We start from the raw sequence: 13,271 nt of genomic DNA on the forward strand, positions 1-13,271 counted from the left end.
AATTTAGTAATTGACATAAATAGACAAACAGGATGTATGTAAACAATTTTTGGATGATAGTTAATGATGGAAAAGACTTAGGATCAAGTTCTATCTCCCTTTCTATAGAGTATACAGAAAAATCTTACATTTTACTATTATTTGACACACAGCTGAAAAATTGTACATGAAGGGCCTGATTCTCCTGCAACACCAAATCAGAGTTAGTGTCACTGTGTATGTATAAATATTAAGTCTGTTACATCTAACATATGCTATTTATATCTTGTGGTAGTGTTCACAAGAGGCCCAATAACCTTCCTGTGAGAAATAAGAAAAATATTTAGTTTCCCTAATAAAAATATTGTGAATGAATATGAATATTGCATTTATACAGTGCTTTTGTCCCTGAGATTTCAGTGAATTATACCAATCACTTGTTATAATGCAGTCACTCTTACACCACAAATGTCATTTTATAAATTTTAGCTTTTTACAAATAGAAAGATGCTTATTGTGTAAGTAAGTATATCTACATCCTTCCTTTATGTGCTATTGAGAAATCAAATTAGTGAGGAAGAATTACAAATTTTGTAAGAACTTGGGAGGTGCAGTCACTGTGTTTAGACAATCTCCTTTTCTAAAATGATCTGAGGACCTCTGAATTGTGTAAGATGGTGAAAATAATGGCTTCACACACGGCTGAGCTATTGATCAGAAACTACCAGGTCACAGCATCTTTTTTTGTTACTATGAGAGCAAGGCCAGAGGAGAGCCAAATGGTGAGACCTAATGTAAATTGCTGTCTTTCACCTTATGGGTTCTCCAACCAAAACATAAAAAGGCAAAACAGAAACCAATACCTTAAGTAAAATGGCCCTTCTTGGTCACAATATAGTTTACATTTGAAAGTTAGTTGGGTTCAAAATTTGATTAATGTACTATGTTGGTCTCATGCTGACACCCAAACCAGCTGGCAGAGAAAAGATAATTATTTTCTTAAATTTACTTGATTTCCATAATCCAATCTTTTCCCCACTAACATAATCCTTCAGGCTGAGGTCCTCAAAGTTATTTAGGCACTTAACTCCCATTGATTTCAAGGGAAACTAGGTACCTAATTACCTTTGAGAATTTGGGCCTCAACCTTTTTTTATTTTAACATAGGCCTCTTTAAAGGACTCCATTACTAATCATCTTAAATGCTGTCAATCTGTCTCAGGGATCTCCACCCAATCTGAAATATAATCATAGAATCTCAGGGTTGGAAGAGACCTCAGGAGGTCATCGAGTCCAATCCCCTGCTCCAAGCAGTACTAATCCCCAATTTTTGCCTCAGATCCCTAAGTGGCCCCTCAAGGATTGAACTCACAACCCTGTGTTTAGCAGGCCAATGCTCAAACCACTGAGCTATCCCTCCCCCCAAATACTATTGGTAGAGTTTCCAGATAGCCTATCTATAGCCAAAGAGACAATGGGTATATATAAAATCCACAATGGAGCAGGGTAGGAAAGGATTAATACAACCCTCCATGAATGCAAATCAGCTGTGCAACATCTCCAGAAATGCTCCACCTAAAAGAAATGATCAGGAGAGGAACATGAAATAAAAGCGAGGAGTTGGCTTTTTAGGATGAAGACCCTCTGTTATTCTTGGAAGAAACTGGCTATCTGGGGTCTAAGAACTAATGCCTGTTTGTCAGAGGGTAGGAAACATAAGGTTTCCTTGCGGTTAGAGAAAGCTTTGAGTCTAGTTATATATCCCCTACCTCCCGTCTTTTGGGAGTGTAGAAATAGTCTGCAAGCTTGGTGAATGTGAGGGACTTTCCAGGCCTTAGTGAAGGAAAGAAGACTGCCTAGGAATGGCTAGTCAACACCTGACTTGCAGTAGTGACTTTTTGTTGATTCTTTATAGTGGTATTTTAATTAAAATGGATTCCCCCTCTCTTTGCCTGAGGAGTGTTTTTTCTTCACAGTTCCTGCTATGACTTGTTGGGTCTCTGGCTGTGTTGTCCTAATCAGACTAAACGTTACCTTGTGAATAATAAAAACAACAGTAATATGCAACCTGCAAAACTGGATGTTGGATTACAATATTTGTGAAAATGCAATAATCAACATTCTGCTGCGTATGAAGATAGGGAACAGCCTCTTCCTCAATTCAGGAAGTGGAGGCAGGAGCTGGAAGATTTAGCCAATGCAATCACGTAGCCAATGCAATCACTGACGTTCTGCTATCAAGGGTAATGACTCTGGGGAAATGTGCAGATCACAGTGGATGGCTTTGCTGCAATGGGTTTCCCTAACTGTGGTGGGGTGATAGATGGAACGCATATCCCTATCTTGGCACCGGACCACCTTGCCAACCAGTACATAAACCGCAAGGGGTACTTCTCAATGGTGCTGCAAGCACTGGTGAATCACAAGGGACATTTCGTCGACATCAACATGGGATGGCTGGGAAAGGTGCATGACACTCACATCTTGAGGAACTCCGGGCTGTCTGAGCAGCTGCAAGAAGGGACTTACTTCACAGACCAGAAAATTACTGTTGGGGATGTTGAAATGCCAATAGTTATCCTTGGAGACCTAGGCTAACCCTTGCTCCCATGGCTCACAAAGTTATACACAGGCAGCCTGGACAGTAGTAGGAGCAGTTCAACAATAGACTCAGCAAGTGCAGAACGGTGGTAGAATGTGCCTTTGGATATTTAAAAGCTCGCTGGCGCGGTTTGCTGACTAGGTTAGACCTCAGCGCAACCAATATTCCCACTGTTGTTACTGCTTGCTCTGTACTCCATAGTATCTGTGAGAGTAAGGGGGAGACATTTATGGTGGGGTGGGAGGTTGAGGCAAATTGCCTGGCTGCCAATTTTGAACAGCCAGACACCAAGGCGATTAAAAGACCACAGCTAGGCACGCTGCACATCAGAGAAGCTTTGAAAACCAGTTTCATGACTGGCTAGGCTACGGTGTGACAGTTGTGTGTGTTTCTCCTTGATACAAACCTGCCCCCTTTGTTGATTTTAATTCCCTGTAAGCCAATCACCCTCCCCCCTTCGATCACAGCTGGCAAAGGAAATAAAGTCACTATTGTTTTGAAACCATGCATTCTTTCTTTATTAATTAAAAAAAAAAAAAGGGAGATAACTGATAAGGTAGCCCGGGTGGGATGAGGGAGAAGGAGGGACAAGGCCACACTGCTTATTGTAGTTACGCTACAAATCAAAACCGTTTTAATGACAGCCTTCTGTTGCTTGGGCCATCCGCTGGAGTGGAGTTGCTGGGTGCCTGGAGCCTCCCCCCGCGCAATCTTGGGAGAGGAGGATATGGAACTTGGGAAGGAGGGCAGGCGGTTGTACAGAGGATGCAGCGGCGGTCTGTGCTCTTATTGGCTTTCCTGCAGCTCCACCAGACACCTGAGCATGTCTGTTTGCTCCCCCATTAGCCTCAGCATTGCATCCTGCCTCTTCTCATCGCGCTCACTTAATGCTTTCCTGGACTCTGCCACTGAATGCCTCCATGCATTCAGCTGTGACCTATCAGTGCGGGAGGACTGCATCAGCTCAGAAAACATGTCATCGTGAGTGCGTTTTTTTCCGCTTTCTAATCTGAGATATCCTCAGGAATGGAAATGATAGGGGGAGCACAGAAACATTTGCACCTGCAGGGGGATAAAAAGGGACAGTAAAATTTAAGATGATACATTTCTGAGAACAAAAGGGAGTCTCTTTCACAGTGAATCAAGCAATTCACAGCAGACAGCACATGTGCTTTAGGTACAATGTCGCATTTTGCCTTTTATACTGAGCACCTGCCGGTATGGTGACACATCACACATGGCTGGGCAACAGAATTCAGTTTCCAGGCAGGCATGGTAAGCCAAAGGGTACGCGGGTTTGGCTTCTAATGCCTTCATAACATGTGGGAATGTTTTCAAACTGCAGCGCCCTCCTTTCCCATAGCAACCAATGCCAGTTGGGTTTGCCATTTAAAAGGAGGGGCTGCGGTTTTCGGGTGGATGTGCAGCACACACCTCCCCCCACCCCTTTGCATGGCTATTTGGGATGATCCCCTCACCTCTCCCCCCGCCACGTGGCTATTTTCAGGGATGATCCTTTTTAGCCAAGCGCAAACAGCCCAGCTTGAATGGGGTCCTTTTACTGTTCCCTTACAAAAATTCCCCTATTTCAGCCAGGTGACCATGAATGATAGCACTCTCCTGAGGCTAACACAGAAAGATATAGACCGAATGTTGCTTGAATGCGACCAAAACTCAGGGCCATTCGCTGCCATGCTTTGTGCTGCAATTATTCCAGACTACTTGCTACTAGGCTTGGCGTGGTAAAGTGTCCTACCACGGAGGATGAAATAAGGCAGCCCTCCCCAGAACCTTCCTGCAAAGGCTTTCAGAGTACCTCCAGGAGAGCTTCATGGAGATGTCCCTGGAGGATTCCTGCTCCATCCCCAGACACGTTAACAGACTTTTCCAGTAGCTGTACTGGCTGCGAATGCATCCCAAATCTTCAGGGCAAATCAAACATTAAACACTATTGCTTTTAAACCCTGTACTGTAGTTACAAATGTGCACTCACCAGAGGTGCCTTCTCTGCCTTCAGGGTTGGGGATTCTGCCTTGGGAGGGTATTGGCTCCAGGGTAATGGAAAAGGTCCTGGCTGCCGGGGAGAATGGATTCACCACTTGCCTGCTCATTCTCCTCTTCCTCCTCCTCATCCACAAAATCCTCCTCTGTGTTGCGTGAGACTCCCCCCTTGCAGGTGTCCATGGACAGTGGTGGGGTAGTGGTAGGCTCCCCCCTTAGAATGCCATGTCGCTGATCATAGAAGCAGCATATATGGGGCTCTGATCCAGACTGACCGTTTGCCTCCTTTGTCTTTTGGTAGGCTTGCCTGAGCTCCTTGACTTTCACGCGGCACTGCTGTGTCTCCCTGTTGTAGCCTCTGTCTGTCATGCCCTGTGCGATTTTGGCATATATATTAGCATTTCTTCTTTTTGATCAGAGTTCTGCCTGAACAGATTCTTCTCCCCATACAGCAATCAAATCCAGTGTCTCCCGTTCGCTCCATGCTGGAGCTCATTTGTGATTCTCGGGGGACTGCATGATTACCTGTGCTGCTAAGCTCGCCACGCTGACCAAACAGGAAATGAAATTCAAAAGTTCCCGGGGCTTTTCCTGTGTACCTGGCTAGTGCATCGGAGTTTGAAAGTGCTGTCCAGAGCAGTCACATTGGAGCACTCTGGGATAGCTCCTGGAGGCCAATAATGTTGATTTGCATCCGCACCACCCCAAATTCATCCCAGCGATTTTAGCACTACTCCCCTCGCCGGAAGGGAGTCGATGTTAAGAGCCCTTTAGGTCGACGGAATGGGGTTGCCTGTGTAGACGCATTCATTATAAAATCGACCTAACGCGGCTTAAATTCGACCTAACCCTGTATTGTAGACCAGGGCTTAGAATAAAACCTAATATGCTCATTGTTTTTCAAAAAATGTCAGTATTAGCAGTACATAGCTTTTCATGCTAGCAAACTTCACATACAAAAGTCTATAGAAGACAGCCCACGAAACTCTGGTGGATCCAAATATCATATTCTTAATAAATACCATACTAGTAGCTCTCTCCCTGAGAAACTTCCAGTGCTAGAGTTCTAACAGTTATCCTTAATTCAGGAGTGATCTTGTAAATTCTAGATATAAAGCTGCTTAGCTTGCCACCTTTGCCAATGAGATTAAGTGGCCTTAACAAATTTTGTCTTTTCAGTGAACTTTTAAACACACTTAAATTATCATACACATACATAAGAACTTTTCACATATATAAAACAAGTCTGAAGCTTTAGATTCAGGTAGTTTTGAGTTGTACAAGCAAAAAAGTCTCTTGAACATATGGGAAGTGTTTGCTTCTCTCTCCTCTTCCCACCCTCACAACTCAAACACAGCGCCACTGGTTTGGTTCAAGCTTTCAAAAAAAATGCCTCTAACCTCTGGGTTTAGAGCAACCATGGAAAATTCCAATCTGAAAGGAATTTGTTGAGAAAACATTATGAGAACTGGAGGAACAAGGAGGGTCAGAATGGAAATGACATTGGAAATGACAGTCTAGCTTGACCTATAGTGATTGCTACACTAAACAGCAATATATCTAGTATCTGGGGCATACTTCCAGCTTGAAGTCCTGATGATTACACATTTGGCTTTGCTCTTATGCTTAGACAAAAGAACTTCTTGATGGACTTCTAATTTACAGTCCATTTTCCCCATTACATATACTTAAGGCAAATTCACAGCTCTAAAACAACTATTATGCTTGTGGAAAACAAGACAACATGATAGCATTTTAATCAATGGGACTACACCATGCACATTAACTAAGTTTATCTTTGATTTTTTTCTTATAGCACAAAAGGTATATAGGCACTTAGTCTGATGCTGCAAAACTTTATTCAAATGAGCAGTTCCTTTAAATTCAGTAGATATCCCTTTTTTTGGTAAAAAGACAATTCTGGCAACCAACTCACTGTTCATAACTACTGAAAGCAAAATTTTAAAAGTCAAGTGTTTCTGCTACCTCTTGTCAGAATCTTACAAACCATGGAGTCAGACGTATAGCAGGTATTGTTTTAATTTTTTCTTTTAAAAAATTACAGATATAAGAACATAAGAATGGCCATCTAGCCCCCTATCCTGTCTTCTAGCAGTGGCCAATGCCATATGCTTCAGAGGGAAAGAACAGAACAAGACAATTATTGAGTGATCCATCCTGTCGTCCAGTCCCAGAGTCTGGCAGTCAGAGACTTAGGGACACACAGAGCATGGAGATGCATCCCAGGCCATCTCATAAAACAGAGGAAAATTCAAAGATATCAAAAGGTCTTAATGCTACTCCAAACTACACCAAGTTCATGCTTGTGAGTACCATCTCCTCAGAACTCCTTGGTGCATATACAGGTCTGTAGTGTTATAGCTCCCAATATGTGTATATACTACCAGTTTCCAATCACAATCCAATTGTCTTAGATAGGAACGTGTCTTGTACACTTCCCCTCCACTAAACCACTTTATTTTAAACTGATGAGTAGCAAACCATTAGCTAAATAGGGTCACATGATTTTGTATCAAGTAATTGGATTGTTTTGTAATCCAAGTGATCTGGCTTTCTTCTGAGCCACGGCAGCTGCCACTTTTTGGCGTTGAGCCCAAGATCCTGTTTACTGACTGCAGTGATCCCTCCTTAGATGTCCAGTGATAGCCAAACAAGTATCTCAGGCTGAATCTGAGTGCAGAAGTACCAATACAAGTGGCACGTACTTAGGAATGCTTCTTGAACCGTCAGAAAAGATCCTGAGGTATGTATAAGTCTAAGTAATTTTTGCACTTGTATAGTGCCTTTCATTTAACATCTTAAAGTACTTTAGTAAAAAATGTTTCATGGCCTTTGAAGTGCTGTGGAAACTGGGAAAAGGACCCTAGGGGATATGAGAGCTACAAACTATGTGGCTGATATACCCCAGTAGATAATTCCCAAGTTCAATGGAAAATCTGTGGGTAGAAGGGTGAGGAAGACAAAGAAAAGAATGTCAGATACTTCCAGAACAACCAAGACCCCATCTTCCTCTCTCATAGAAAAACAGTGAACTTTTCCACTTTCCTGAGATTTCTGAGAGATTAGACACTGTTCCAGCTGCTCAGCTTTAAAGGAAAGATGTGAACCCCTATTAAGGCAGGACATAGGCCTCTGAACACATTAGAACATGAAGGTATGTAGGCAAACTCCCAAGCATAAGAACCTCTATGTGGGGAACCAATGGCCACAGTGGTGCCTGGCTTCCCCTTAGCTTTGGCAAAATGCTGTTGAGTGGTGTTCTGCCTTCCACAATTTTTGAGACTCTTCTGACCTTTATTGTTTCTGCCTTTCCTTGCCTCCTACAGCAGAGGGGACATCTGGGGTTATGAGGGGTAAGGGATGCCAAGCAAGTGAGTGAACGGTTACTCTTTCCTCCTCAATCTTTTGTAAAGTATGCAATAAAACATTCTGTATTTACTGAACTTGGGAATTTATAGAGAACTATTCTTTGAAAAGGAACAAGACCTTCAGATGGCTGAAAAACTTAACCATATTCTGTGTCACTCTTTCAGACTGACAGGATAGTTTATTACCAAACCACATTAACAAAAATGACACCAGCTCATTACCAAAAAGCTTTAAAAAATGCAGAACCTTATTGTTGGTCTCCTGATGTGGCATTATTTGTCTTTTTAGAATACAAACTTTTTGGAGGCAAGAACTGTTGTGTATTATACAGCATGAAATACAGGCAGCACTTCACAGCCCCTCACTGCAAGTCAACATATATACATACCTATATATTTCAATCTTCTAATCAAAGAGAAATTTTAAAATATTGTACCAAAGTTAATGTTTACTCTTTAAACTCTGCTGCCAGTAGAATGTGAGTCAAGCAGCAGAATGAATATGTTTAATCAGGCTGGGTAATCTCAATCTATTCTTAAACAGAAAAAGTTAAGGTTGAAAGACGCAGTATTTAGTATCTTTGTTTATGCCACCCAGTTAGATATCTCTCTCATCCAACTCTGACAGTGATGTGGCTCAGTACCTCAGCCACATGTCTAGCTGACACTGGGATATGAATGAGAGAGAGCTGGCTGAAGCAGAACTCAGACAACAGAAGGGTGGTGATGACAGGCTCTTGGAAGCAGCTGGAAAAGACAGTGGAGGTAATATCAACCCCTCTGACTGAAAGAGTGATCTAGCATTGGTTATCAGAGTTTGCAGCTTGGGAGTGATATTAAACACCGCCCCTTGCAGCTGCTGTCAATGATCCCATTACAGCAGTAACCAAGTTGGGCTTTTATGATCTGTGCCAAGCCTTTTCTTTCAGATACAGACATTGCCAGTGTTATTTATGTCTGTTACCTCAAACTTAGACTACTGCAATGTGCTCTATGGGGGCTATACCTTTAAAACCGTTTGTAGACAAGCTTATGCAAAATGTGGCAGCTTGCTTGTCGCACAAGACATCAATTCTTCAGGATGGGGACTGGATACCTACTGATGTCCATGTAGAAGTTAAGGTGCTGGTTATGGCCTACAAAGCCCTAAATGGCCTGAGACCTACCTGAGAGATTATCCTTGTGACAGACTGCCAAAGATGTAGTCAGAGATGCTCAAGTTAGATCAGGGGTTCTCTATGTTTTTCTTTGAGGCATGCCCCCCACATGCTGTTAAAAACTCCTTGGCCCACCTTTGCCACAACTGTTTTCCTGCATATCCAGTAGATTAAAAGCCAGGGCCAGCATCACGGGGTAGCAAACAGGGCAATGCCCTGTGGTCCGACACCACAGGCAGTCCCGCAAAGCTAAGTTGCTCAGGCTTGGGCTTCAACACTGGGCAGCCGGGCTTAGGATTGGTCTTCAGCCCCGGGCAGCAGGGCTTGGGCTTCATCTTTCTGCCCTGGGGCCAGTAAGTCGAACGCCGGCCCTGCTCTCTGGTTCATTTTGGCAGACACCCCTGAAACCTGCTCATAGCCCCCAGTGGGCCCCGGACCCCTGGTTGAGAACCATTGAGTTAGATCATATCCCTTGCCACAATCAAGAAAATGGTTTGGGCAGGCTGTTCTGGATGAGGGCCCTAGGACTTTGAAACCTACTCTCATCCACTCCCCCAAGCTGAAGCAGCCCAAATTTGATGACTTTTCAGGCATGTTGCAAAACCCATATATCCGATAGAGTTTTTGGGGAAGGATGAGGGTATGATTCTGAGAGAGAACTGTTATCTTCATTTGATTATCTAAGGCTGCTGACTGATAGTTATTATGAGTTATTGTCACAACACAGCTTTTGTACAGATATGCTCTGTGTAATAGACATTAAAAATAAAGGGCATCTTTGGAGTAATTTGCGCCTAGCTACATTGATGGTCACAGTAGAAATGCCAACAACTGGCTCATGGAGATTGATCTACCATCTCTCTACATCTGATCCTTCAGATCATAGTTATGACACAGAGGCAGTATGGAGTTGCTCACATTACTTCTTCCATGCTTCCCCTATTAGCTCTCCAGAATTGTAAATTTGATACAAGCTTTAAATTCACTAAATTATTAAAGTAAAAAAAGGGGGGGGGGTGTCTTTGCTCACTGATGTCCTTAATAATTGCATTATTTTTTCAATTTGAGAACATACCCCTAAGAATGACTTAAATATAGGAACACAATGTACACACACCAGATTAAAAAACTAAACCGTGGCACCCAGAAAGGACACAAATGTTGCCTCAACGCTGACTTGTTTGTATGTGACGAACCCTGTTCTGTTACATATCCCTAAAATGTACTTGGTCAAGATGTCAACAACTCATGTACATTTGAGAAACAGCCAAAAAAATCAAGAGCCAGAAGAAAAAAATTAAGCCTGTAACCTTGCTGTTCAACTGAGGCAGTGTTTTTACATCTTCAACACCATGCTTTAAATGTTGCTACAAAGGTATTGGAAGAGTAAGAATCTAATTTAAGAAACTAATTCATAATACTGCTACTCCCTCTTTGGGAACAAAACTAATACTGTATGTGTTTATTATTTTCCAAATATAGAGGAAGTAAAAATCCACAATTTGGACTTACCTGATCTCAGCTTTGCTCAAAGTACTGGTGTGCAAACCAAACCCTCATACAGAAATGAGATGAGGTACTCTCTAACTCCAAAATATATGTATTTACAATAGGAAGATATAGAAAACACTTAAAAATACAGTCATTTTAATTAGTTTTGCTAAACTGACAACTCTGCTTTTCCCTAAACATTCTGTCAATACTAAACAATAACCAATAAGTAATCAAGCACTAGTTAGCCCAAGAAGACTGACTCAAAATGTGATTTTGCTTAGTTTAGTTTTGGTTGCATTTTTTTTAGCATAACAAATTTAAAATATTTTATTTTCAAAAGAGCACTGATTTGTATATACAGAATTTGAACTACTATAATACTTGAAAAATCAACAGTAATACCTAGCTCTTTGTTCTTCACTTATAGATATCAAAACACTTTACAACACAGGTCAGTCTTATCTGAGGCATGTGGCTGAAGATCAACTGACTTCAATCACATGAACTATAACATCACTTCTAAAGTGGCAAATGAACAAATTCCTTTACTTGGTTCATTTTATTAAAAAAAAAGCATCACGCAGACTATAAACTGTAATATGTTAAATATGTTAAAATTTCATTAAAAGTTTGATGACTAACAAAATCAAAGAAGAACCAGGAAAGTGAGTGAGGAAGTTTTGGGTATGTGATACTGTTGCTCATAGAGGAACAGGGGAAATACCCACAAATAATGCTCACCTATTTATTTGAAAACATAAACAATGTTTTTATTTACTCTGCCATGGAAAAAATTACTCTTGACACCTGATTTTAATTATTGCTATTTTCAACCATTTTTTTTTGAGGCCTGGTCTACAGTACAGTTAGGTCGAGGGAAGGCCTAGTAACTCCACCTCCATGAGAGGCACAGGGCTTACATCGGTGTAGTTAGGGCAACACAATGTCAGGGTTGAGACTGTGGGATATTTACATTGGCTGTTGACTGTCATTCTTGTCAATTTCACAGCTACATGCCCAGAACCATGAAACTGACAAGAAAGCCACCCAGCTTGGGTTGTCACCCTGGGGCTGGTGGGGGCTCTACCAAAAGCTTGGCTGTCCCACCTCCCTGGCAGGCTACCGCCTGCCCACCTGCACCGAGGCTCACCATTCCCTACAGGGACCCCAACAGCTGCCCAGGTGTTGGCCACAGAGCTCCCCGCCGGGTGCCCAGAGGGATTGGGGGCAGCCAAGTTCCTGGTAGGGAGTGGCACAGAGCTGAGAGAGCCTGGGCTCTCAGTGCCCCACACTGGCCCTCTTAAGCCAGTGGAAGTGCTCCTGGTGAGGATGCGCACCATCAACAAAAGTTGAGCAGCGTGGGTATCAACTGCAGTAATTACTGCAATGGCTGTAAGTCAACTTAATATAGGGCTATTTAAGTTCGTAGTGCAGACATGCCCTAAGTCATTTTACTCCTGTTGAGCAAATCACAAAGGACGCCCTTTGTTTATTGATCTTATCACTTAACGTTACCATCATCAAATGAAATACTGAGCGCCCTCAGCTTCTAGTGCTTGGTACTAGACCCTATGGCCCTTCAGGGTTGGGTATTGCTTTATAGCTGCCCCCTCCCGCCCCGCTCGTCCTCCGATTCACTGCTCTCGCTTGAATGAGAAACGCCCTGGTCGGGGCCTTTGGGGCGGCAGGCAGGACACTGCGATGCACCCAGCAGCCCTGCGCAGCCCAGAAACCACCAGGGCTGACACGCCCGAAGAGCCGTGTGGGCTGCGCCGCGGGGTGTGTGCGTGCCGAGCTGGGGCCCAGGCAGCCGGGCTGCGTGTCCAGGTCGGGGCAGTAAACGAGCCCCCCCCGCCGGCCTGGCCCCGAGCCTGGCGCTCCCCTCAGCCGCTGTCACATAGCGCCCGTCACGCGCCAGGGGAAAACAAGGCCGCCGGCTCCGCGCCGCCCGGGGTCTGTGTGTGCAAGGGGGCGGGGTCGCCTGAAGGGCCGCTCCTGGGGGGGCGTTTCCCTCTTCCCGTCCGTGACTGCCGGAGGCGGTGGAGCCTCCCATTGGCCCCGCACCGCCTCGGCTGGCGGCGTTTCCATCTCCCCCACTGCGGCCGTTGTAAACGTTGGCCGTTACTCCTCGCGCACTGAGTATCCCTCCCCCTCCCCCATGACGCGCCACGCATCCCCTCCCCATTCCTCAGCAGGAGGCGGCGCCAAGGCGACAACACCCTTGGATCACGGTCGCGCCTGCGCATCGGCGGGGCTTTCCCCCCGCAGCACGTGACTCAGCCCCGCCTCCTCGCGGAATGAAGTAACAGGAGTTTGTTGTTTTGAAGAGTTTTTCATGCGTGCCTTTAAGAGGCGAGCCGGGGCCACGCGCAGGGGGAACAGCGCGAGCCTCTCCGCGTGCGCCGCACGTAGCTCTTCGTGTGTGTGTGTGTGTGTGTGTGTGTGTGTGAGAGAGAGAGAGAGAGAGAGAGTGAGTGAGTGAGGGGGGGGGGGTAAGAGCCGCGGAGTGGCCGGCTGGCTCCGCCTCTCCTTATTCCCGTCAGAGCTTCCCTGGGGAGCTGCGCCCTCCGCCCCCCCAAGTCCCGAGAGTGCGAGTGAGGCGCGGGTTAGCTCCGCCAAGTGGCGCCGCCGCTGCTCCCTGCCTAACGG

At 44.5% G+C, this 13,271-nt stretch overlaps 1 long non-coding RNA gene across 1 annotated transcript; it reads right to left on the reverse strand.

Moving 5' to 3' along the window:
* Positions 1-3,072: 3,072 nt before the first annotated feature.
* Positions 3,073-8,036, reverse strand: LOC125633980 (uncharacterized). Its single transcript, XR_007355755.2, has 2 exons — positions 4,575-8,036; positions 3,073-3,643 (listed from the first exon to the last, which is right to left on the reverse strand). It is a non-coding gene; the product is annotated as an uncharacterized LOC125633980 (long non-coding RNA).
* Between the last annotated feature and the right edge of the window lie 5,235 nt (positions 8,037-13,271).

The sequence above is a fragment of the Caretta caretta genome, chromosome 3, assembly GCF_965140235.1.
Source record: "Caretta caretta isolate rCarCar2 chromosome 3, rCarCar1.hap1, whole genome shotgun sequence".
NCBI classification, from domain to species: Eukaryota; Metazoa; Chordata; order Testudines; family Cheloniidae; genus Caretta; species Caretta caretta.